The sequence below is a fragment of the Lissotriton vulgaris genome, chromosome 10 (genome assembly GCF_964263255.1).
Source record: "Lissotriton vulgaris chromosome 10, aLisVul1.2, whole genome shotgun sequence".
In the NCBI taxonomy this organism is placed as follows: Eukaryota; Metazoa; Chordata; class Amphibia; order Caudata; family Salamandridae; genus Lissotriton; species Lissotriton vulgaris.
The window spans coordinates 1,118,532,937-1,118,560,555 of NC_141698.1; positions in this window are offsets into that span (position 1 = coordinate 1,118,532,937).

Genomic DNA, 27,619 nt, shown 5'->3' on the forward strand with positions numbered 1-27,619 from the left:
AGACCAGTACGAGTTGGTGTAGCGAGGCGTTGCGCATTGTGGTGTCCTTCCAGTCGCAGTGCAGGAAATGGCTCGGTGACGGCATCAGGTTGGAGTCAGTGAGCTCAGAGCTTGCATTGTTTGAGGCGGGCGTTGCTTGATGCGGTGCCTACAGGACACCGGACCGGTCGTGAGAGTCGGTCACAGGTCCCTTCCTCTGTAGTCACTGAAACAGCGTTTCCAGCAGCAATCCACAAAGGCTGGTGAAGTCCACTGGTCCTGGGACTTCAGTCAGGGGGCAAGCTCTCTTCCAAGCCCTTGGAGATCTTTGCACAAGTTGAAAGTAAAGTCCACAAAGTTCTTTCTTCTCTCGTTGGCAGTCAGGCAACCACTGCAGGCAATCTCCCAAGCAGCACTTCAGTTTGGGAATAGTCTCTCCTCAGTTTCTTCAGATTCCTCTCCTCAGCAGAGGTTTCGTCTTGTGAGTCCAGAAGTGATCTAATTTCATGCGATCAGGGTCCCAATACTTGTACCCCAAAATCCTTTGTTCTCTGAGGGGAGAGGGGCCTGTGCCCAGTCCAAACCAGTTTCTGAAGCACTCTGTTTACCAGACTTCTCCTTTCCTTTCACAGTGCAGGGCAGACGCCCCACAGGAGGTGGAGCTGGCATTGTGGAATGCAAGTACAGTCCTGGAGCACTTTGTTGACAGTCTTCCTTCTCTTCTTTCAGTGTGCAGAGCAGAGACATCAGACGCACCACAGGAGGTGGAGCCAACATTGTGCAAGGCAGGCACAGACTGATTCAAGGTTCAGGTGCAACTCCTCCCTCCCTTCTAGATGCAGATCTTTCTATTCACCACTGAGCTGACCCATCCTGTCTCTTGGAATCCCCCAGCCCTGTCACTCGCAAAACCAGACAAAGGAATACACAACCTAGCAGAGGCAGACTTTGGATAGTTAGACAAGCAAATACCTACTTTCTAAAAGTGGTATTTGCAAACAAAGAATACTAAAATAAACATTACTAAAAGATGTATTTAATTATTCTGAGTCCAGGCATACTAAACTCGAGTTTCTACCATGTTCTCTGAGTCGGTTAGGATTATAAAAAGTAACAATTCTAACCTCCTATTCTGGCCTATGGAGAACAGGTAGCCTTGCAATAGTGAAAAATGAAAATTGCTGTAATTCACTATTAGGACATGCCAAACACATCAGGGCTTGTCTTACCTTACATTTACAATGCACCCTGCTCTTGGGCCTACCATAGGGGTGACTAATATGAAGAAAAGTGAAGGTTTAGGGACTGGCATGTGGGTGCACTTGCCCAGTCAGCATATGCACTTAAGCACTGATCAGCAGTGGTAAAGTGCCCAGAGTCATAAAATAGCCAACAACAGGTCAGAAAATATATAGGAGGAAGGCAAAAAGTTCATGGATGACCCGGCAAAATGGGCCAAGTCCAACCCCTATACAGCCACTTACATACCCATTCAAAAATCCAAACAACCACTCACTCACCCATACAGCTACTCATTCACCATACAGCATCTACACAGCTACTCACTCACCCATACAGCTAACTATAACTTATGCCCCCACAATGCACTGCTTATGTCCTCACATATTATGTCACTCATGACATGGTCAGTGACATCCTTGATGACATCATTGATGACATCTCAAATGACATCACTGATGACCGCTGATTACATCATCCGCAGATCCACTTACATACCTATTCCCCATACAACCTCTCATACACCCATTCACAGACCCATGCAACTAGTGACACACACACTCACTCACACATACAGCCACTCACACAACCACTAACTCACCCATACTGCCTCAAACAGACCCATACAACTACTCACATACCCACAAAAACATTCACAAACCCACTCACAGACTATACAGATACTCACACTCACTCACATACCTATACAACCACTTACATACCCATTCAGAATCCCAAACAGCCACACACACAGCCACCCCCTCACCGATACAGTAAGGGTGGGCGGCCAGCTACGCTCCGTGCACGGAGTGTGCGTAGTGCCGTCTCCTACGCATTTTGCGTAGCGGGCGTAGCCAGGCGGCACTATGCGCGATCCGCAGACGGTGCGTAGCCGGCCGCCACCCACCTCCCTCCCTCAAGCCCTAAATACTTAAATAAAAGGATAGAAAGCTTTTAAAAACACTTACCTTGTCCGCCGGGTCCCCGGGCCTCCCACTCACTCATCTATATACCCACTCACACAAATACTTACAAATCAAAACAGCAACTCACACACCCACTCACTTACCCATACACAGAGTCAAAAAGCCACTCATTTACTCATACATCAACTTACATACCCAGTCACTCACAAATAGAGCCATTCACACAGCCACTGAGTCACACACACTCATCCACCCATAGAACCACTCACACAGCCACCAGAGTCACCAATACAGCCAATCACACACACTCGCCCCACTCATATAGCCACTCACACAGATACTCACTTACCCATGCAGTACTCACTCACCCATACAGACAGTCAGACTCCCACTTCGACACTGATACAGACAGTCACAGTGCCACTCAGGTGACATAAATTAAAAATTAACCAGTTGGTAGTTATAGTTAGGACATAGTTTCCATAGGAATTTTTGTTTGTTGTTTTTCAGTAACTTTGGCTCCATTTGAAGAATCTTAAAAATATTTTAATAATTAGTACGACGCTCAGTCCAGCTGTTGTAAAACAGATGTTACCAAACATAGATAAAACTGAGAGAACAGCAAAGATGTATTAGAGGTTTGTTGATTAGGTGGTAGTATCCAGAAGCATATCTAGAAGATAAACAATAGTAAGTGTATGTAAGCTGAAAAAAAAATTGTAACTTCTAGACACCATACTAGAAGGAAAATAGAGGGGTGCTTAGATGAGAATATTACCTAAAAATATAGTGAGCAGGAAAAGAGAAAGATGAATTGGTATACTGAATGTAAATTAATTTTACTATCACAGTATGAATGAATGCATTTAACATCAGATATGGGTGCTTGCTTATAGTATTTAATTTAATAGTATGCATTTTAATTTGCACACTTCACACAGTGAGTCAGGCATTTACAGACCCAGTTACACTCCTACAAAAGCACTTATGTACCCATCACTCATATAGCCAAACAGTAACTGAAACACTCAGTCACACACCCATAACACTATTCACACAGCCATTAACTAATCTGCACGGTCAGGTTTGAGTGCTCATTCACCCTTAGAGCCTGGGAAAACTCCCACAGAATGCAATCTTCACCACAGGAAGAGTTTAAAGAGGACTCCTTCAGAATTCTTGAGAAGGGAGAATCCTGATTGTAGTTGACCTTTTACAAACTGGGCCCCTAAGGGTAGTGGCTCAGAGTAGGAGGGAAAGGAGCAGAGAATTGACTGGGGAAAGGCTCCAGAGGAGAGGTGGGAATATAAATATATATATATATATATATATATAAGGTTTTTTAAATGGTAATTCCTAACTATAACGTGGCTGAAACCTATGTTTTTTTTAGGGAATTTCAATGGTTTTGTAAATGATAATTTTTAAATGTAATAATTGTTATATTTTTTATACTGATTTACTACAATATTTCTAAATTATTTATTTTTTGATATATTATTTGTTAAATTACATTACATATTTTTATTATACATTGAACAAAAAATCGTTTATACCTCTCTGCAACACAGCCCCCTGGCGTGTTTGCAGAGGGGGAACTAATTCCTCCTTTATACTGGGGGTCCCTGGGGACCAACTAGCCCACCTGGAACCTCCAGTATGTGCCAGGGGGCTGCATTGCAGAGAGGTGTAATGAGGCCATACCCTTTTTTACACCTCTCTGCAACGCAGCCCCCGGGCGCGTTTGCAGAGGGGGAACTAATTCCCCTTGCATACTAGGGTCCTTGGGGGCCAACTAGCCCACCTGGAACCTCCAGTATGCACCAGGGGGCTGAATTGCAGAGAGGTGTAATGAGGCTATGCCCCTTTTTATACCTCTCTGCAACGCAGCCCCCGGGCGTGTTTGCAGAGGGGGAACTAATTCCCCTTGCATACTGGGGGTCCCTGGGGGCCAACTAGCCCACCTTGAACCTCCAGTATGCGCCAGGGGGCTGCATTGCAGAGAGGTGTAATGAGGCCAAACTATTTTTTATACCTCTCTGCAACGCATCCCCCTGGCATGTTTGCAGAGGGGGAGCTAATTCCCCTTGCATACTGGGGGTCCCTGTGGGCCAACTAACCCACCTGGAACGTCCAGTATGCGTGAGGGAGCTGCATTGCAGAGAGGTGTAATGAGGCCACACCCTTTTTTATACCTCTCTGCAATGCAGCCCCCAAGGCGCGTTTGCAGATGGGTAACTAATTCCCCTTACATACTGGGGGTCCCTGTGGGCCAATTAGCCTACCAGGAGCCTCCAGTATGCGCCAGGGGGCTGCGTTGCTTTACCCCGGAGGGCGGCGGTCCCCGGGGCAGTGTGGGGGGTATTGGGCCCCCCACCTCACCTCTTTATCACTATGCCCCCGTGATTTGGTCCCCCTGGGGGGTAATTTAAAAAAAAAATACCGGGTTTAAAAAAAAATAATAATTGGGCCTTGGGGGTCCTTGTGGGACCACCTTGGCAGGCCTAGGGGGTCAGTGTGTTTCTACCCTGCCTCCTTTTTGTGTTCTACACGTTTGTTTTTCTGCTTTTTTGTGCCTCGGTCTACTAAGCACAAGATGGCTGCCAACACTACCTGGTTTGGAGTGTTGACAACCAATGAGCATGCAGCTTTCTCGGAAAGGTACGCGCACCGTACACGTACCGTACGTGTACGTATGCGGACCCGTGCACGCACGGTACGCGCACCCCGCGATTTTTCGGAAAAAAATAAATATTTTATTTGCCCTGGGGGTCCTTGTGGGACCCCCTGAGCAGGCCTAGGGGTCAGGGTGCTTCTAGCCTGCTCCCTTTTTGAGTTCTACACGTTTGTTTTTCTGCTTTCTTGTGCCTCAGTCTACCGAGGCACAAGATGGCTTCCAACAATTTCTGTTTTGGAGTGTTGACAGACATTGGCAGCCAATCAGCATGCAGCTCGCGCACGCACGGTACGCGTATGGTGCATGTTTATAGATATATATGTGTTTTCAAATTCGATTTTCTCAATAACTACTGGGGGAATTTACACTATTTAAACAAAAGGGTGATCTGCGAATCAGACTCTAACATTTTGCCAAATTTCTTCTAATTCCGTTCAGCTGTTCAGGCTGTAGCCATGTCTAATCGTCCTATGGAAAATAACATGGGGAAAACACGTTTTGGGACCCCCCTTTTTTCTCAGCCCCCGCTTGACATATCCCAAAAAAACTTTCAGGGAAGGAGGGGAGCGGAGCGGGCCATCTTCTTTGAGAAATTCACGAAGATTAATCCTCTGGCGCCAAAGTTATTCCCAATAGAATGTTGCGGATTTCCTATGGAAACTAGGTCCTAACTATGACTACCTACTGGCGACCGCCAGTAGGTAATATATATATACATATATATATTCACTGAAAAAACCATAGGTTTCACACACGTTATAGTTAGGAATTAGCATTTAAAAAACCTTAGAAATTCACTGAAAAAACCATAGGTTTTACACCAGTTATAGTTAGCTGGACATTTTACTCATACAAAACCATTGAAATTCCCCCGTTATAGTTAGTTGTACTCACAATAACTCGCGCGCCCGCGCCGCAATCCACTGCTGATGATGTCACATATTACATCATTCATGACATGGTCAGTGACATCACTGATGACATCACTAATGACATCTCAAATGACATCACTGATGACATCACTGATGACATCATCCATGTGACAATGAAATACACCTCATCTCACACTAGTATAATATTTTTCACTCACTGTAAAATAGAAAGTGCCCTATTTCAAACCATTTACACATCAATAGTATTTTCTAAACATCCACTCAGTGAATCATGGATCTATACGCACATCTAATCACTTACCTATAGATTCAGTGTTATATGCAGTGAATAAGTAACAGAACACTAACAAATATACTTATACGCCTATTTCAACATTACACACCAGCACACATTGTATTCACTTATAAAGATATCTCATTGACTTATGGAAACAATGGATCATACTTACATTTACTCACCTACACACTTCTACAAACACCACTTCATCTATTCATCTATACACTTAGTGTGTTATAAAATGATTATTAGAAATATTCAGTTCTCAAAACAGTGACTCATACAATCACTAAGTCTTAGGCTCACCTAATTAGATATAACTGTAACATACACTGCTTTTTTATGCACATTTAATGGAGATATACTATTGAGAGACATATTTATTCACCACCACACCCATAAACATATACACTCACTGAAAAAAGTGTTATAACATGTAGTCTTAACCTCATTTACCTACTGAATGAACTATTCACACATTTTTAGGCAATTAAATACCCCCCACCAAACCACATTGACATTAATTTACCCATACAAATACTCAGTTAAGAAACCAATAACAAATATAGTCATTAATACACCAATGAAGTCAAAGCAATTAAGACTTTAACACAGTTAAATAACTACATAATATATATAGTGAGACTCTACAAATTAGTCAAGGAAACAATCAATGACACTGTTACTAAATCCATCATTCACACATTTATATTTATATATCCACTCATTCTTCAATGCAAAGTAGTGTATTTATAACACATATTAAAATATCAAAGGAAACCACATTCACTGGATGATGTCATCAGTGATGTCATCAGTGATGTCATTTGAGATGTCATCAGTGATGTCACTGACCATGTCATGAATGATGTAATATGTGACATCATCAGGAGTGGATTGCGGGCGCGCGAGTTATAGTGAGTACAACTAACTATAACGGGGGAATTTCAATGGTTTTGTATGAGCAAAATGTCCAGCTAACTATAACTGGTATAAAGCCTGTGTTTTTTTCAGTGAATTTTCAAGGTTTTTTAAATGCTAATTCCTAACTATAACGTGTGTGAAACCTATGGTTTTTTCAGAAAATGTCTAAGGTTTTTTAAATGCTAATTCCAAACTATAACGAGTGTGAAACCTATGAGGCCTTATTTATGAGCCCCTTGCGCCTCCAGAACGTCTCTTTTTGTGACTTTCCGGTGGCGCAGAAGACTTAGTGATATTTATCAGGCAGGACTAAGCCACTTTTTGTGGCTTAATTCTGCCTGAAAAATATCAGTCCCTTTAACGCAGTGTCCTGCGTTAAAGGGGCGTGCAATGGGTATTGCTGGGGGCGTTCCCAGCAGCATCCATGGACTTGAGTAATTTATAGCATTCTCAAAGTCAGTCTTTCAAAAATTCCAAAGTATAGGACATGTTAATCCAAATCCAAATGTTTCTCATGTGTCCGTGTGTCATATCTGCCCAAACGCCGATATTCCGAACGATTGAAAATGACTTTTCTTGAGAAACATTTGGATTTGGATTATCATGTCCTATACTTTGGAATTTTTGAAAGACTGACTTTGAGGATGCTATAAATTACTCAAGTCTGCCCGAATTGTGTGGGTAAAATTGATACCCAGTCACTTTGAATAAGAATGTACTTACGACTCGTCTTACATTTGGAAGAAATATCTAGTTATATGACAACAGGATACCGACATAACTTGAAGGAAATAAGAACACCCTGAAGAAGTTCTATTGTACAGAACGAAACGCGTCAAATGTAAGCATGGGCGAAATCAGCGAAATCGCGGTCCGCGAAATCGTGCGAAAGCGAATTCGCGATCCGCATAATTCGCGAATTCATGCGAAATTGCGAATTTTGGGGTTTTTGCGTGTTCGTGGGAATTTTTGCGTGTTCGCTGGGTTTTTTGCGTGTTCGCGGGCCGCTTGCATGGCGAAGTTACCCATGCGGTTGTGTATGTGGGCACAGCACCCTCTGGTTTACACTGCCACCCTCTGGTTCACCACTGACACCCTCTGGGTTAGCACTGCCACCCTCTGGTTCATCACTACCACCCTCTGGTTCAGCACTGCCACCCTCTCGTTCATCACAGCACCCTCTGGTTCATCACAGCACCTCTGATTCACCCCTGCCACCCTCTGGTACAGCACTGTCAACCTCTGCTTCATCCCTGCCACCCTCTGGTTCAGCACTGCCACCCTCTGGTTCATCACTACCACCCTCTGGTTCAGCACTGCCACCCTCTCGTTCATCACAGCACCCTCTGGTTCATCACAACACCTCTGGTTCACCAGTGCCACCCTCTGGTTCATCCCTGTCACCCTCTGGTTCATCCCTGCCACCCTCTGCTTCATCCCTGCCACCCTCTGGTTCATCCCTGCCACCCTCTGATTCATCTCTGCCACCCTCTGGTTCATCCCTACCACCCTCTGGTTCATCACTACCACCCTCTGGTTCAGCACTGCCACCCTCTTGTTCATCACAGCACCCTCTAGTTCATCACAGCACCTCTGGTTCACCCCTGCCACCCTCTGGTACAGCACTGTCACCCTCTGCTTCATCCCTGCCACCCTCTGGTTCAGAACTGCCACCCTCTGGTTCATCACTACCACCCTCTGGTTCAGCACTGCCACCCTCTCGTTCATCACAGCACCCTCTGGTTCATCACAGCACCTCTGGTTCACCCCTGCCACCCTCTGATACAGCACTGTCACCCTCTGCTTAATCCCTGCCACCCTCTGGTTCATCCCTGCCTCCCTCTGGTTCATCACTACCACCCTCTGGTTCAGCACTGCCACCCTTTGGTTCGTCACAGCACCCTCTGGTTCATCAGAGCACCTCTGGTTCACCAGTGCCACCCTCTGGTTCATCCCTGCCACCCTCTGGTTCATCCCTGCCACCCTCTGCTTCATCCCTGCCACCCTCTGGTTCATCCCTGCCACCCTCTGGTTCATCACTACCACCCTCTGGTTCAGCACTTCCACCCTCTGGTTCATCACAGCACCCTCTGGTTCATCACAGCACCTCTGGTTCACCCCTGCCACCCTCTGATACTGCACTGTCACCCTCTGCTTCATCCCTGCCACCCTCTGGTTCATCCATGTCACCCTCTGGTCATCACTACCACCCTCTGGTTCAGCACTGCCACCCTCTGGTTCATCACAGCACCCTCTGGTTCATCACAGCACCTCTGGTTCACCCCTGCCACCCTCTGGGACAGCACTGTCACCCTCTGCTTCATCCTTGCCACCCTCTGGTACAGCACTGCCACCCATTGGTTCAACACTACCACCCTCTGGCTCAGCACTGCCACCCTCTCGTTCATCACAGCACCCTCTGGTTCATCACAGCACCTCTGGTTCACCCCTGCCACCCTCTGGTACAGCACTGTCACCCTCTGCTTAATCCCTGCCACCCTCTGGTTCATCCCTGCCACCCTCTGGTTCATCACTACCACCCTCTGGTTCAGCACTGCCACCCTCTGGTTCATCACAGCACCCTCTGGTTCATCACAGCACCTCTGGTTCACCAGTGCCACCCTCTGGTTCATCCCTGCCACCCTCTGGTTCATCCCTGCCACCCTCTGGTTCATCCCTGCCACCCTCTGGTTCATCCCTGCCATCCTCTGGTTCATCACTAGCACCCTCTGGTTCAGCACTGCCACCCTCTGGTTCATCACAGCACCCTCTGGTTCATCACAGCACCTCTGGTTCACCCCTGCCACCCCCTGGTACAGCACTGTCACTCTCTGCTTCATCCCTGCCACCCTCTGGTTCAGCACTGCCACCCTCTGGTTCATCACTACCACCCTCTGGTTCAGCACTGCCACCCTCTCGTTCATCACAGCACCCTCTGGTTCCTCACATCACCTCTGGTTCACCCCGCACACACAGCCACCACAGTCACCAATACAGCCAATCATACACACTCGCCCCACTCATATAGCCACTCACACAGATACTCACTTACCCATGCAGTACTCACTCACCCAAACAGCCAGTCAGACTCCCACTTCCACACTGATACAGACAGTCACAGTGCCACTCAGGTGACATAAATTAAAAATTAACCAGTTGGTAGTTATAGTTAGGACATAGTTTCCATAGGAATTTTTGTTTGTTGTTTTTCAGTAACTTTGGCTCCATTTGAAGAATCTTAAAAATATTTTAATAATTAGTACGACGCTCAGTCCAGCTGTTGTAAAACAGATGTTACCAAACATAGATAAAACTGAGAGAACAGCAAAGATGTATTAGAGGTTTGTTGATTAGGTGGTAGTATCCAGAAGCATATCTAGAAGATAAACAATAGTAAGTGTATGTAAGCTGAAAAAAATTGTAACTTCTAGACACCATACTAGAAGGAAAATAGAGGGGTGCTTAGATGAGAATATTACCTAAAAATATAGTGAGCAGGAAAAGAGAAAGATGAATTGGTATACTGAATGTAAATTAATTTTACTATCACAGTATGAATGAATGCGTTTAACATCAGATATGGGTGCTTGTTTATAGTATTTAATTTAATAGTATGTATTTTAATTTGCACACTTCACACAGTGAGTCAGGCATTTACAGACCCAGTTACACTCATACAAAAGCACTTATGTACCCATCACTCATATAGCCAAACAGTAACTGAAACACTCAGTCACACACCCATAACACTATTCACACAGCCATTAACTAATCTGTACGTTCAGGTTTGGGTGCTCATTCACCCTTAGAGCCTGGGAGAACTCCCACAGAATGCAATCTGCACCACACAAAGAGTTTAAAGAGCACTCCTTCAGAATTCTTGAGAAGGGAGAATCCTGATTGTAGTTGACCTCTTACAAACAGGGCCCCTAAGGGTAGTGGCTCAGAGAAGGAGGAAAAGGAGCAGAGGTTTGACTGGGGAAAGGCTCCAGAGGAGAGGTGGGAATATATATATGTATATATAAGGTTTTTTAAATGGTAATTCCTAACTATAACGTGGCTGAAACCTATGTTTTTTTCAGTGAATTTCAATGGTTTTGTAAATGATAATTTTTAAATGTAATAGTTGTTATATTTTTATACTGATTTACTACAATATTTCTAAATTATTTATTTTTTGATATATTATTTGTTAAATTACATTACATATTTTTAATATAAATTGAACAAAAAATCGTTTATACCTCTCTGCAATGCAGCCCCCTGGCGTGTTTGATGAGGGGGTACTAATTCCTCCTGCATACTGGGGGTCCCTGGGGGCCAACTAGCCCACCTGGAACCTCCAGTATGCGCCAGGGGGCTGCATTGCAGAGAGGTGTAATGAGGCCATACCCTTTTTTACACCTCTCTGCAACGCAGCCCCCGGGTGCGTTTGCAGAGGGGGAACTAATTCCCCTTGCATACTAGGGTCCCTGGGGGCCAACTAGCCCACCTGGAACATCCAGTATGCGCCAGGGGGCTGAATTGCAGAGAGGTGTAATGAGGCTATGCCCCTTTTTATACCTCTCTGCAACGCAGCCCCCGGGCGTGTTTGCAGAGGGGGAACTAATTCCCCTTGCATACTGGGGGTCCCTGGGGGCCAACTAGTCCACCTTGAACCTCCAGTATGCGCCAGGGGGCTGCATTGCAGAGAGGTGTTATGAGGCCAAACTATTTTATACACCTCTCTGCAACGCAGCCCCCTGGCATGTTTGCAGAGGGGGAGCTAATTCCCCTTGCATACTGGGGGTCCCTGTGGGCCAACTAGCCCACCTGGAACGTCCAGTATGCGCGAGGGAGCAGCATTGCAGAGAGGTGTAATGAGGCCACACCCTTTTTTATACCTCTCTGCAATGCAGCCCCCGGTCACGTTTGCAGATGGGTAACTAATTCCCCTTGCATACTGGGGGTCCCTGTGGGCAAATTAGCCTACCAGGAGCTTCTAGTATGCGCCAGGGGGCTGCGTTGCTTTGCCCCGGAGGGCGGTGGTCCCCGGGGCAGTGTGGGGGGGATTGGGCCCCCCATCTCACCTCTTTATCACTATGCCCCCGTGATTTGGTCCCCCTGGGGGGTAATTTAAAAAAAATATACCGGGTTTAAAAAAAAATAATAATTGGGCCTTGGGGGTCCTTGTGGGACCACCTTGGCAGGCCTAGGGGGTAAGGGTGTTTCTACCCTGCCCCCTTTTTGTGTTCTACACGTTTGTTTTTCTGCTTTCTTGTGCCTCGGTGTACTAAGCACAAGATGGCTGCCAACACTACCTGGTTTGGAGTGTTGACAACCAACCTCCGGGACCACGCACCCAATTCAGCGAGGACATCGCCGACTTCGTCAGCCCGCATGCCCTCCCCTCCGCTGACTACATCCTACTGGGGGACCTCAACTTCCACCTGGAGAACAACAACGACCGCAACACCAGCACCCTGCTCGACAACCTCGCCAATCTTGGACTCAAGCAACTGGTGTCCACCCCCACCCACCTCGCCGGACACACACTCGACGCAGTCTTCTCATCCAGCACAGACATCGACTTCAGCCACGCCACAGAGCTTCAATGGACGGACCACAGCTGCGTCCACTTCACCTTCAAAAGAACGACGACCCACCACTACCAGCAACAGGCTGCCCGCAGAAGCTGGAGCAAGATCACAGCCGACCAGCTCGCCACCTCCCTGAGCCAGCACCCGCCTGCCAGCTCAGCGAACCCCGGCCAGGCCGCCGACAACCTCACGAAGTGGATCAGCAACTGCGCAGACGAGCTCGCCCCGCTGAGGACCCCGCCCAGCAGACCCGGCAGCAAGAAAGCCCCATGGTTCACCGATGAACTCAAGAGCTCCAAGAAGAACTGCCGAGCCCTCGAGAAAGTCTGGAGAAGGGAACCAACACCGGACAACATGACCACCTTCAAGCTTGCCACCCGGAAGCACCACCAGCTGATCCGCGCCGCCAAGAAAACTGCATTCAAGGACCGGCTGGACAACAACGCACACAACTGCAAGGAACTCTTCAACATCGTGAAAGAGCTTTCGAACCCCAGCGCAGGAAACAACAACATCACCCCATCGCAAGACCTCTGCAACTCCCTCGCCTCATACTTCCACAACAAGATCGCGGACATACACAACAGCTTCAACAACCAACCAACGCACACCAAGACCGAACAACCACCCCCCACCACCACCCTCCACGCCTGGACTCCGATCAGCACCGAAGACACCATCCGCACGATGAACTCCATCCACTCCGGATCGCCGACCGACCCCTGCCCTCACCACGTCTTCAACAAGGCCGACGCTGTCATCGCACCCCACCTGCGGGACATCATCAACACATCCTTCGACACCGCCACCTTCCCTGAGAGCTGGAAGCACGCCGAACTCAGCGCTCTACTCAAGAAACCCACAGCGGACCCCACCGAACTCAAGAATTACCGCCCCATCTCGCTCCTCCCGTTTCCAGCCAAAGTCATCGAGAAGACCGTCAACAAGCAGCTGGCCGCCTTCCTTGAGACGAATGGATCCCTCGACCCCTCACAGTCTGGCTTCCGAGCCAACCACAGCACCGAGACCTCCCTCATCGCCGCCACCGATGACATCCGAGCCCTGATGGACAACGGAGAAACAGCGGCCCTCATCCTCCTAGACCTCTCCGCGGCATTCGACACCGTCTGCCACCGCACCCTAGTACAGCGCCTCAGCAACGTCGGAATCCAGGAGAAGGCTCTGGAATGGATCCTCTCCTTCCTCGACGGAAGAACACAGATAGTCTGCCTACCACCGTACAAGTCAGAGGCCACCGAAGTCATCTGCGGCGTCCCTCAAGGATCCTCGCTGAGCCCCACCCTCTTCAACGTCTACATGAGCCCACTCGCGGCCATCGCACGCCAACACAACCTCAGCATAATCTCCTACGCTGACGACACCCAGCTGATCCTCTCCCTGACCAACAACCCCGCCGCCGCCAGAGCCAACCTGCAGGAAGGGATGAAAGAGGTAGCCGAGTGGATGACGACCAGCCGCCTGAAACTGAACTCAGACAAAACGGAGGTCCTCATCCTGGGCTCCTCACCCTCCGCCTGGGACGACTCCTGGTGGCCTCCCGCCCTGGGCACCGCACCCAAACCAACAGACCACGCACGCAACCTGGGCTTCATCCTGGACTCCTCCCTCTCCATGACCAGACAAGTCAACAACGTCTCCTCGGCGTGCTTCAACATCCTACGCATGCTACGGAAGATCTTCTGTTGGATCCCCACCGAGACCAGGAAGACCGTCACCCAGGCCCTCGTCACTAGTCGACTGGACTACGGCAACGCCCTCTACGCCGGTACCACCGCCAAGCTCCAGAAGAGACTCCAACGGATCCAGAACGCCTCAGCCAGACTCATCCTCGACATCCCACGAACCAGCCACATCTCCGGACATCTGAGAGACCTACATTGGCTCCCCGTCAACAAAAGAATCACCTTCCGCCTCCTCACCCACGCACACAAAGCCCTACACGACCAAGGACCGAGATACCTCAACAACCGAATCAACTTCTACGCTCCCAAACGCCACCTCCGATCAGCCAACCACGCCCTCGCCGCCGTCCCCCGCATCCGAAGAGCGACTACAGGAGGAAGGTCCTTCTCCTACCTGGCCGCCAAGACCTGGAACTCCCTCCCGACCGACCTGCGCCTGACCCAAGACCACCTCTCCTTCAGGAAGAAGCTGAAGACCTGGCTGTTCGAGCAGTAGCGGCACCCCCCTCCCCCCAGCGCCTTGAGACCCTACGGGTAAGTAGTGCGCTCTATAAATGTCTTTGATTGATTGATTGATGAGCATGCAGCTTTCACGGAAAGGTACGCGCACCATACACGTACCGTACGCGTACCAAATTTCTTCTAATTCCGTTCAGCTGTTCAGGCTGTAGCCATGTCTAATCGTCCTATGGAAAATAACATGGGGAAAACACGTTTTGGGACCCCCCTTTTTTCTCAGCCCCCGCTTGACATATCCCAAAAAAACTTTCAGGGAAGGAGGGGAGCGGAGCGGGCCATCTTCTTTGAGAAATTCACGAAGATTAATCCTCTGGCGCCAAAGTTATTCCCAATAGAATTTTGCGGATTTCCTATGGAAACTAGGTCCTAACTATAACTACCTACTGGCGACCGCCAGTAGGTAATATATATATACATATATATATTCACTGACAAAAACATAGGTTTCACACACTTTATAGTTAGGAATTAGCATTTAAAAAACCTTAGAAATTCATTGAAAAAACCATAGGTTTTACACCAGTTATAGTTAGCTGGACATTTTACTCATACAAAACCATTGAAATTCCCCCGTTATAGTTAGTTGTACTCACAATAACTTGCGCGCCCGCAATCCACTGCTGATGATGTCACATATTACATCATTCATGACATGGTCAGTGACATCACTGATGACATCACTGATGACATCTCAAATGACATCACTGATGACATCACTGATGACATCATCCATGTGACAATGAAATACACCTCATCTCACACTAGTTTAATATTTTTCACTCACTGTAAAATAGAAAGTGCCCTATTTCAAACCATTGACACATCAATAGTATTTTCTAAACATCCACTCAGTGAATCATAGATCTATACGCACATCTAATCACTTACCTATAGATTCAGTGTTATATGCAGTGAATAAGTAACAGAACACTAACAAATATACTTATACGCCTATTTCAACATTACACACCAGCACACATTGTATTCACTTATAAAGACATCTTATTGACTTATGCAAACAATGGATCATACTTACATTTACTCACCTACACACTTCTACGAACACCACTTCATCTATTCATCTATACACTTAGTGTGTTATAAAATGATTATTAGAAATATTCTGTTCTCCATACAGTGACTCATACAATCACTAAGTCTTAGGCTCACTTAATTAGATATAACTGTAACATACACTGCTTTTTTATGCAAATTTAATGGAGATATACTATTGAGAGACATATTTATTCACCACCACACCCATAAACATATACACTCACTGAAACAAGTGTTATAACATGTAGTCTTAACCTCATTTACCTACTGAATAAACTATTCACACATTTTTAGGCAATTAAATAGCCCCACCAAACCACATTGACATTAATTTACCCATACAAATACTCAGTTAAGAAACCAATAACAAATAAAGTCTTTAATATACCAATTAAGTCAAAGCAATTAAGACTTTAACACAGTTAAATAACTACATATTATATATAGTGAGACTCTACAAATTAGTCAAGGAAACAATCAATGACACTGTTACTAAATCCATCATTCACACATTTATATTTATATATCCACTCATTCTTCAATGCAAAGTAGTGTATTTATAACACATATTTAAATATCAAAGGAAACCACATTCACTGGATGATGTCATCAGTGATGTCATCAGTGATGTCATTTGAGATGTCATCAGTGATGTCACTGACCATGTCATGAATGATGTAATATGTGACATCATCAGCAGTGGATTGCGGGCGCGCGAGTTATAGTGAGTACAACTAACTATAACGGGGGAATTTCAATGGTTTTGTATGAGTAAAATGTCCTGCTAACTATAACTGGTATAAAGCCTGTGTTTTTTTCAGTGAATTTCTAAGGTTTTTTAAATGCTAATTCCTAACTATAACGTGTATGATACCTATGGTTTTTTCAGTAAATGTCTAAGGTTTTTTAAATGCTAATTCCAAACTATAACGAGTGTGAAACCTATGAGGCCTTATTTACGAGCCCCTTGCGCCTCCGGAACGTCTCATTTCATTTCATTTCATAAAGCTTTATTCGGAACATTTGAAAACATGTCCATAAAAGCACAGTGATACAGGCAGGTCATACATTACTTAGAGGCAAACATAATATACATAAAAACATCATCTAACATAATACACATATAACACTATATCCAGAGAGGGATGGAATAAATATTTAAGAAATATACAAAAATATTAATTTAAAAACTCATACTTTTCCTGGCGCTAATCGCTTTATACATAAAAGATGCAGTAAAAAAACAAATGTCGGCATGATTCAGGTTAAAAATCAATTTCATGGCCTCTGTTATGTCTCTCACTCCAAATCTTAAGAATAAAGGCTTCAGATAGAGTTTCCTTAACTCAGTATACAGATCACAGGTTAACAAAAAGTGCTTAGTGCATTGTTTGGACTTGTTGTCACATTTACAGGGGCCAACAGGGCGCGATTTAATGTTAGGCCACGCGACCAAATGGTGTGCTGTACCCATCCTCATTCTAGTCAGTACAAACTGGTGTGAGGATCTAGTCACCTGTGATAAGTAAGGTTTAAAACCAGGGAATTCATCCATGTCATTATATAGTACACAGGTTATTAGTTTGGAATCCTCCAAATGGTGCCTTTCATTACAGTTATTCAAAAAACTAGTTTTGACGTCAGATTTGGAGATTTCAGAAAGTTTATACGGGTCCTTTAGAGCATTAAAGCCAAATAGTTTTTGTACATGATCAATAATGTAGCCAATCCAGGGGATCTTCATGTGTTGGTCCAATAGAAGGCAGTCCTCAATAATTGCTCTGTTCAGAGTAGTACCTTCACTGATCCAGATCGACCGCCACAATAAAATTGGCCTTAACATAATCAAATCATTTAGGGGTTGGGTCCCTGTTTCGTTGTAAACCAAGGAATTGGAAATAGACCTGGGTAGGCATAGGAGCCTCTTCAGGAAGAGGTTTTCCTCTACCTGTAAGCTCTTAGCAGATGTCACACCCCATACTCCTGCCCCATACAGGGCAGCCGAGCGGCATTTAGATTTATAGATGTTTAACATATCTTTGATCCGTCTATTCCCCAGTTTCTTGGCGAACAGAAATACCCCGTTAGCGCTCCTAGTCATCTTGGTTCTAACCGCCTTATGTTCAGTGACCCAGCTCCCATTATGCGAAAAAGTTATTCCTAAATAGCAAAAATTTTCAACTTTTTTCACAGGTTCACCATCAATAACATAGTGCGTTTTCCCTTTTCTTTTAACTTTTCCGGAGCTGCATTCCATTACATAAGTCTTAGCCTTATTGATCACCAGTTTCCTATTCTTAATGAAGGATACAAAGCAGTCTATTAAGCGTTGGAGACCCAATGGTGTCCTTGACAGTAGCACGGCGTCGTCCGCATAGAGTAATACTGGTATGTTAAAATTATTAACTCTAGGGGCGTCTGCCGCGACTGCCTGTAGGGCAGAATCAACCTCATTAATAAAAAGGGTAAAAAGCAGGGGGGCGAGAACGCATCCCTGCCTTATTCCCCTTCCTATCCCAAACTTAGTGGAACACTCTCCATTGGGTCCATAACGAACACTGGTGCGAAGTTTTTCATACAAACGTGCTAAGAAGTAAATAATCCCCTCCGGGGCACCCATCTCCAATAATTTGGCCCATAGTATTGCATGATCTACCAGATCAAAGGCACTACTAAGGTCGGCGAAACAGAGATACAGCGACCCATTTTTTGCCTTGGTGTATTTACCCACCAATAGCTCTAAATTCAGACACTGTTCTATGGTTCCACGGCCTTTTCTAAAGCCGAACTGGCAATTACTTAAAATCTCGTTAGATTCAGCCCATTCTTCTAACCTTACAAGGAGGACCCTACTCATGATTTTAACCGACGAATCTAACAGGGATATCGGTCTATAGTTTTTGGCATCCCTGCAATCTCCTTTTTTAAAAATGGGGATGATTATTGACTCTTCCCATGTAGACGGTACATTACCGCTAACAGCAATATTAAAAATTTTGGTGAGCAAAGGCCCCCAAATATCTGGAGCGGTTTTGTACACGTCTATGGGCACGCCATCTGGCCCCTGTGCCTTGCCTCCTTTACTAGCTCTAATGCTAGCCATGGTTTCACTAATAGTTATATCTAATGGAAGGATGGGCCACTTATCCCCATTAGTATTTTTTAAATTACATGAATCGAAGATTTTAGAAAAATGTTGAATCCATGAGTCCATGCTCACGTTAGAAGTGAGTTCAGGAACCCTCTCATCTTTTAGAAATGGGCTGTTTACCGTGGACCAAAAAAGGGTACAATTATTTGTGTCTGCTGCTAAGGTAAGGTTATCCCAAGCCTCTTGCTGTAGCTCGGCTTTCCTACGTTTCAGGGCACAATTGAAACCCTGTCTAAGCTGGACCACCAAAATTTTGTCCCTCGGTTTAGCAGCAAGGGCCTCTTTAAGCTCTTTGCGGGCATTGGTACAAACTTGATCAAACCAGCCTCTTGGGCACCTTGAATTGGACCCCGCCTTTTTAGTGAATTTTAGGTTAATAATGGAGTTAATGTTGTTGAAGTGATCAATACTGTCAGATGAGGTTTCTACACACTCTAGGATTGCCGCTATATCCGATACACAACTGGAGATAACTAAATCTGATGTTATAGCGGCTTTATCTTCTTTCCACCTCAATCTATAACCATTCTGTCTATGGGGTTCAATGTTGTTAATAGTACCATTTTCACAAACATGATTTTTTACCCAGAAGGTTAATTCCGTAGTTAAACAGTTATGATCACTCAGCATATTATCAATCACATTAGGCGTTGGACATAACCGGGCAATTGTTGCTGACATACATATAAAATCAATAACGGTGTTAGCGCCCCTTCCTTTAAAAGTTGGAATATTACCACCGGAGTCATTTTTAACATTATCCAAGATTTCCATATCGTACTGAATCATAAAGTTATTCAAAGCTTCCCCATAAGAGTGGTGTGGAAAGTGGGCTTCGGCTTCCCCCTGACGATTGTACACACCACATACTTTCTGGGTGGATAATGGACATACGGATACATTAAAATCCCCCACGAAAATAAATTCGAATACGCTATTAAAATTCCTCACAAAATTATTCACTGCCACATCTAATTCATTTATCACCAAGTGCCTAGTGTTGTCGAATACATTATTATAGAAATTTATCAGAAGGATGTTCCTGCCTGGATCTTGTGTAAGCCATAGGATTTGTGAATGCGTACCCACATTTACAAATCTTTTAACAAGAATAGGTAGTTTGACAGAAATTAACACCAACAGACCCCCTTTAGCTCTACCATGGGGGGAGGGTAGTGCTGGTAGCTCGTAGGGCACATACCCATCAATACCATTACATTTTTTACTCCATGTTTCCTGGAAACATAGAATGTCAAACAAATGCACAAAATCTTTCCAGCCTAGGGCATCCTCCTTGGCCACAATTCCCGCAATGTTCCAACTAGCAATGTGGCATGTAATATTCTCTCTTTCATTGCTAGCGTTTGACAGATCCACGCTAGAAATGGACATGTTGTTATCGATATTAAAAAGCTCTATGCTAGGTAAAATGTCTCCCCCATTCATCGTACAATTCAAACTTACATTACTTATTCCATCATTTAACAATACTGCCGCTTCATTAGAATTCCTAAACTCTAAGTCCCTAAATGGTTCAATCTCATGTCAATCATTCTGATCTAGGTGACTCAGGGATTGAAATCTATTTTGAATAGGGACCTGGTACACCATTCTATTATCAAACAGAGGGGAGTTACAAAATGGGCCATAAGGGTTGGGTGTATGCATTAAAGGTGGATTCCCCCCAAACATAGGGTTCCCCATATGTAGCGACGGGATAAAAGAAGGGCCAGATGGGGGTCCAAAGAAGGGGTTAGGCAACAATGGCCTATTTACCAGATGAGGGAGGGTAGGATTACTCAGGCCTTTTTCCTTGCTGTTAGATAACGGTTGCCTGCCGAGGTGATTATAAAAATACCCCAATGGCCTAGCAATCACTTCAGTCTCGGACTGTGTAATTGAGGCTGCTCTAAGCAGAACCGTTGCCACGTGTTGAGGATGTTTAAAATTTATAATCACACAGTCCCCACCCCCTATTTTTCTGGTGTTGCCTATCCAGTTTACTCTCCTAATGGAAATTATTTGGTCAGCATAGCCAACTGGATAGCCACAATGAAGATTTAACCAGGAGATGGTTTTATTTCTCAAAGAATCTGGTGCCTCATATTCATTTGGGGACTGAGTAAGACTGGGGACGTTAGTTAAAACCACCACGTAAGGTACACAGTCGGGTGGTAGATCAACAGGGCGTCTACAAATCCTACTAGGCTCCCCATTTAGTCCTCCCGCCGTATCTGTTGGAATTGACACCGTGGGTGTTGATGTTAACATGGGGGCTTGCATGGGTGTAGATGGTTTAGCACTCGTTGGATTACCTGTAACCCCTTGGTTAGATCGATTTGTGGAACTCCCTCCCACTTGTGGCAAAGTAGGTGGATGCCTTGGTAATATTGTCGTATCTTTATCTTTACTAGAGTGTTTCCTGACCGTAGTAGAGCTGACACTAGTAGAGACTTGTGGCTGCTCCTTGTCTCTGGTTGAGGCAGTGACTGGACCAATAGACTGTTTAATGTCAGCTAGGGACTTTTCCATGTTATCTACGCGGTTACCCACCGTGCCCCTTAATCTAATTATTTCCTCCTGGAGGTCTCCTATCTTGGTTATTAGTGGATCTATAATCGCACTAAGTTTATTAAGAATAACATTTGTTAAGGAGTCGATTTGATCTGGCTTCAGAGAAACATAATTATCAAGGTTCACAGATACTAAATCATTGGTGTTTTCCACTTGAATAGTGTCCTTTTTCTTTCTAGAGGTATAACTATATCTCTTAGGAATTTGTTTTCTGCAGGCACGCATGTATTTAGAAGCCCTCCCTAATTGCTGAGGTGTCCCCTCATGATTGTTGCCTTGGTCTTCCGCCCCCGTTATAGACTGGTCTATAGTGTTGGATACTTCAACATTAGTACTAGTGGTGCTGTTGTCAAGTTCCACCGGTGCGGCCATCTCATGAACAATATTGTTAGGATTTTCAGGATTGGCTACAACAGTTACAACAGCGGGAGGAGGGTCAACAGTAATACTTTTTCCCAATGACTTCCTCCTATCACTGTTGATTTTAGACACCACTTTCAATAAGTAGTTATCCGGTAATGTACTTTGGATTGACATGATAGGGGTTTCAATGACAGTAATCCTTAAAAGTCAAATAGTCAAATAAAACTTTTGGGGCAACAATAGCTAGTACGGGATTTGTCCTTCTATCGTACTCACAGTTCAGGCCAAAGGGGGTGGCCCTGCCCGGCCTCCTCTGGCCCCTGATGGCCACAGATGGCCCCGCCCTTGTCCCGGGCTTCTCCCGGTCGCTCCCGCGCGCGCCTCGCGGGGCGAGGGGGGGTGTCAGCGTTTAAACAGCGCCTCCGGCGCTCTCTGCGCGTCACGGGCGCGCCGGTCGCCGAGAATGCTGGGAGGTGTGGTCCTGTGTCGCGGGACGCCTCCCCGCTCTGCTGCTGCTCACGGCCGTTCCCCTCACGGCAATGCCCGATGGCAGGACGCTTCGGTAAGTGAGCCTGTTGTTCCCCCACTGGGCTCCCGGGGGGTCAGCGTTTAAACAGCGCCTCCGGCGCTCTCTGCGCGTCACGGGCGCGCCGGTCGCCGAGAATGCTGGGAGGTGTGGTCCTGTGTCGCGGGACGCCTCCCCGCTCTGCTGCTGCTCACGGCCGTTCCCCTCACGGCAATGCCCGATGGCAGGACGCTTCGGTAAGTGAGCCTGTTGTTCCCCCACTGGGCTCCCGGGGGGTCAGCGTTTAAACAGTGCCTCCGGCGCTCTCTGCGCGTCACGGGCGCGCCGGTCGCCGAGAATGCTGGGAGGTGTGGTCCTGTGTCGCGGGACGCCTCCCCGCTCTGCTGCTGCTCACGGCCGTTCCCCTCACGGCAATGCCCGATGGCAGGACGCTTCGGTAAGTGAGCCTGTTGTTCCCCCGTCTCTTTTTGTGACTTTCCGGTGGCGCAGAAGACTTAGTGATATTTATCAGGCAGGACTAAGCCACTTTTTGTGGCGTAATTCTGCCTGATAAATATCAGTCCCTTTAACGCAGTGTCCTGCGTTAAAGGGGCGTGCAATGGGTGTTGCTGGGGGCGTTCCCAGCAGCATCCATGGACTTGAGTAATTTATAGCATTCTCAAAGTCAGTCTTTCAAAAATTCCAAAGTATAGGACATGTTAATCCAAATCCAAATGTTTATCATGTGTCCGTGTGTCATATCTGCCCAAACGCCGATATTCCGAACGATTGAAAATGACTTTTCTTGAGAAACATTTGGATTTGGATTATCATGCCCTATACTTTGGAATTTTTGAAAGACTGACTTTGAGGATGCTATAAATTACTCAAGTCTGCCCGAATTGTGTGGGTAAAATTGATACCCAGTCACTTTGAATAAGAATGTACTTACGACTCGTCTTACATTTGGAAGAAATATCTAGTTATATGACAATAGGATACCGACATAACTTGAAGGAAATAAGAACACCCTGAAGAAGTTTTTTTGTACAGAACGAAACGCGTCAAATGTAAGCATGGGCGAAATCGCGGTCCGTGAAATCGTGCGAAAGCTAATTTGCGATCCGCATAATTCGCGAATTCATGCGAAATTGCAAATTTTGGGGTTTTTGCGTGTTCGTGGGCATTTTTGCGTGTTCACGGGTTTTTTTGCGTGTTCGCGGGCCGCTTGCATGGCGAAGTTACCCATGCGGTTGTGTATGTGGGCACAGCACCCTCTGGTTTACACTGCCACCCTCTGGTTCACCACTGACACCCTCTGGGTTAGCACTGCCACCCTCTGGTTCATCACTACCACCCTCTGGTTCAGCACTGCCACCCTCTCGTTCATCACAGCACCCTCTGGTTCATCACAGCACCTCTGGTTCACCCCTGCCACCCTCTGGTACAGCACTGTCAACCTCTGCTTCATCCCTGCCACCCTCTGGATCAGCACTGCCACCCTCTGGTACATCACTACCACCCTCTGGTTCAGCACTGCCACCCTCTTGTTCATCACATCACCCCCTGGTTCATCACAGCACCTCTGGTTCACCAGTGCCACCCTCTGGTTCATCCCTGCCACCCTCTGGTTCATCCCTGCCACCCTCTGCTTCATCCCTGCCACCCTCTGGTTCATCCCTGCCACCCTCTGGTTCATCACTACCACCCTCTGGTTCAGCACTGCCACCCTCTGGTTCATCACAGCACCCTCTGGTTCATCACAGCACCTCTGGTTCACCCCTGCCACCCTCTGGTACAGCACTGTCACCCTCTGCTTCATCCCTGCCACCCTCTGGTTCATCCCTGCCACCCTCTGGTTCATCACTACCACCCTCTGGTTCAGCACTGCCACCCTCTCGTTCATCACAGCACCCTCTGGTTCATCACAGCACCTCTGGTTCACCCCTGCCACCCTCTGGTACAGCACTGTCACCCTCTGCTTAATCCCTGCCACCCTCTGGTTCATCCCTGCCACCCTCTGGTTCATCACTACCACCCTCTGGTTCAGCACTGCCACCCTCTGGTTCATCATAGCACCTCTGGTTCACCAGTGCCACCCTCTGGTTCATCCCTGCCACCCTCTGGTTCATCCCTCCAACCCTCTGCTTCATCCCTGCCACCCTCTGGTTCATCCCTGCCACCCTCTGGTTCATCACTACCACCCTCTGGTTCAGCACTGCCACCCTCTCGTTCATAACAGCACCCTCTGGTTCATCACAGCACCTCTGGTTCTCTCCTGCCACCCTCTGGTACTGCACTGTCACCCTCTGCTTCATCCCTGCCACCCTCTGGTTCATCCCTGCCACCCTCTGGTTCATCACTACCACCCTCTGGTTCAGCACTGCCACCCTCTGGTTCATCACAGCACCCTCTGGTTCATCACAGCACCTCTGGTTCACCCCTGCCACCCTCTGGTACAGCACTGTCACTCTCTGCTTCATCCCTGCCACCCTCTGTTTCAGCACTGCCACCCTCTGGTTCATCACTACCACCCTCTGGTTCAGCACTGCCACCCTCTTTTTCAACACAGCACCCTCTGGTTCATCACAGCACCTCTGGTTCACCCCGCCAGCCTCTGGTACAGCACTGTCACCCTCTGCTTCATCCCTGCCACCCACTGGTTCAACCCTGCCACCCTCTGGTTCATCACTGCCACCCTCTGGTTTAGCACTGCCACCCTCTGGTTCATCACAGCACCCTCTGGTTCATCCCAGCACCTCTGGTTCACCAGTGCCACCCTCTGGTTAATCCCTGACACCCTCTTCTTCATCCCTGCCACCATCTGGTTCATCCCTGCCACCCTCTGGTTCATCACTACCACCCTCTGGTTCAGCACTGCCACCCTCTGGTACATCACAGCACCTCTGGTTCACCCCTGCCACCCTCTGGTACAGCACTGTCACTCTCTGCTTCATCCCTGCCACCCACTGGTTCAACCCTGCCACCCTCTGGTTCAGCACTGCCACCCTCTGGTTCATCACAGCACCCTCTGGTTCACCAGTGCCACCCTTTGGTTCATCCCAGCCACCCTCTGGTTCAGCACTGCCACCCTCTGGTTCATCACAGCACCCTCTGGTTCATCACAGCACCTCTTGTTCACCCCTGCCACCGTCTGGTACAGCACTGTCCTCCTCTGCTTCATCCCTGCCACCCTCTGGTTCATCCCTGCCACCTGCTTCCTTCACTGTAAGTGCTTCCTGTTGCAGTTATTTTTTTTGCAGGAGAATTGTGCCATACTTGTAACTATTCTCTGACCCTGCTTTGAGGGTCAGAGCAGGGTCAGAGAATAGTTGCAAGTAGGCAACTGAACTCTGGAGGGGCCCCTCAGGAAGCACTACAGGGAATGGTTACAAATTAGCTTGAACTTTTGCACCTGCTAAGTGCTTTCAGTTTTCCAAAAGTCATTTTTCTGCCATTTCGCGAGATTCACGGGGCGAGTATTGGTGCGAAATCGAACTTGCAATTCGCAAATTCGTGCGAATTTGCTGATTTCTTTTTTTTGCATGTTCGCGCGGTTTTCTGCTTATTCGCAGACCGCTTGCAGCGCACCGACCCAGAGGTTGCCCATGCGGTCGTGTATGGGCGCGGCCATCTTGTTTGCGCGACGTGTTTCTGTTTCCGGGCGCTTTTTGCATGCTCGTGACATATGCGGCGTGCGATTACGTGTTCATGGGCGTTTTTGCGTGCTCGCGGGGAAAATATCGCGCAAACTTACTCACGCGGTCCTCTACGGGCGCGGCCATCTTGTTTTTCATTCACTACTATGGTTTTGTGCATGCTACCTTTCTATCCATCTCACATCTTCGTAATCCTATGTTTTTCTGAACTTTTTTTTGTCTTTTTTTGCTTATTATCTCTCTCTTCAATTTCCTACATCAATCTTTTGTGTTTTTTTTTAACTTTTTGTTACTTTATTACCTACTTTATTTCTTTCGCTCTCTCTCTTATTTTTTTCACACCTATTCTTCTTTCCTTCTTCTTGTGCCCAGGACCATGGCTAAGGGAGGCGACAAGGGCAAGGGGAAGGGCCCAGCACCCCGTACCCGGCTCCTTTGCGGGCGTTTGAGGGGCGAGGAAGTCCAGGCCAGGGAGATCTACTCCGCGGTGGAGGTGGCCGCCTTGATGGTGTTTGTGCAAGTCCACCTCCTTAAAACCGTGGCAGCAGGTGGGCGGATTGCTTCCGGTTACGGCCTCCGGGAGCGTCGCCAGCTGTGGGAGAAGGTGTGCCGGCGCATGTATAAGGAGTCTGGGGTCCAAAGCACCTACCAGCAAGTGACGCACCGGTGGAGTGACATCTTGGACCGGGAGCATGACATGGTCGACCTGCTCGGTGTGGAGATCCCTGGCCTTAGGTATTTAATAACTACTTTTTTTCCTTCTGCTCTGTTATATTGCTAATCTATTTTTTTCCTGAAGAGTACGAATGCTGCTGATTCGATTACATTGCAGGTAAATTAATGTTTAAATAGATTCTGTCATTGCAGGTGCTCGCCTGGTTATTGGCGTTGCTACTATGCTTACTTGTTTGCAACTTTTTAGTCATTTGAGTGCATTACGGAGACAGTAGACTCAAGTCTAGTCCTTCTTTGTACTCCTGCTGCTGCCACTTTGATGAGATAGTGGTGGATTTATACGTTGAGTTTATTATTTTTTACTTGTTATAGGACATTTGTTAGTGGTCTGCAATCATGATGACGGACTGTGTCTGTCACGCGACGTCTCATGCTGCTGAGTGATGGCAGTCGTAGTAGAACCTTTTTGTTCTTGATGTAGTTAGTGAATTACATAACTTTCCTATTAGATGGTCTGCGAATCCTGCATTACTGTACTATTATCCTCCTAGCTGACCAGATCAGATGCAATTGATGTTAATTTGTTTCCCCGACATCATTTTAGATTGAGTACAATCAAATCAAATCAAATATTTCCCAAAAAACAATCATCCATGTTGTGTTTCATTATTTCATGATCACCAGGACCTCCCAGGGGCAAGGGGGCGGCGGTGACAGAGACTCCGGTGGCAGAAGGTGGAGAGGCTCAGTCCCTTGCAGGCTCTTCTGCTGGCCCCAGTAAGTTGTTCTATTGGCATATTAATACTTATACTTACCTAACTTTTACAGCTCCTATTCATTACAAACTGGTTCCTAATAATTCTATGTTTTACAAAATAGTCTTTGATCTTCTTCTAATGTAGACTACTTTCTACATTCTT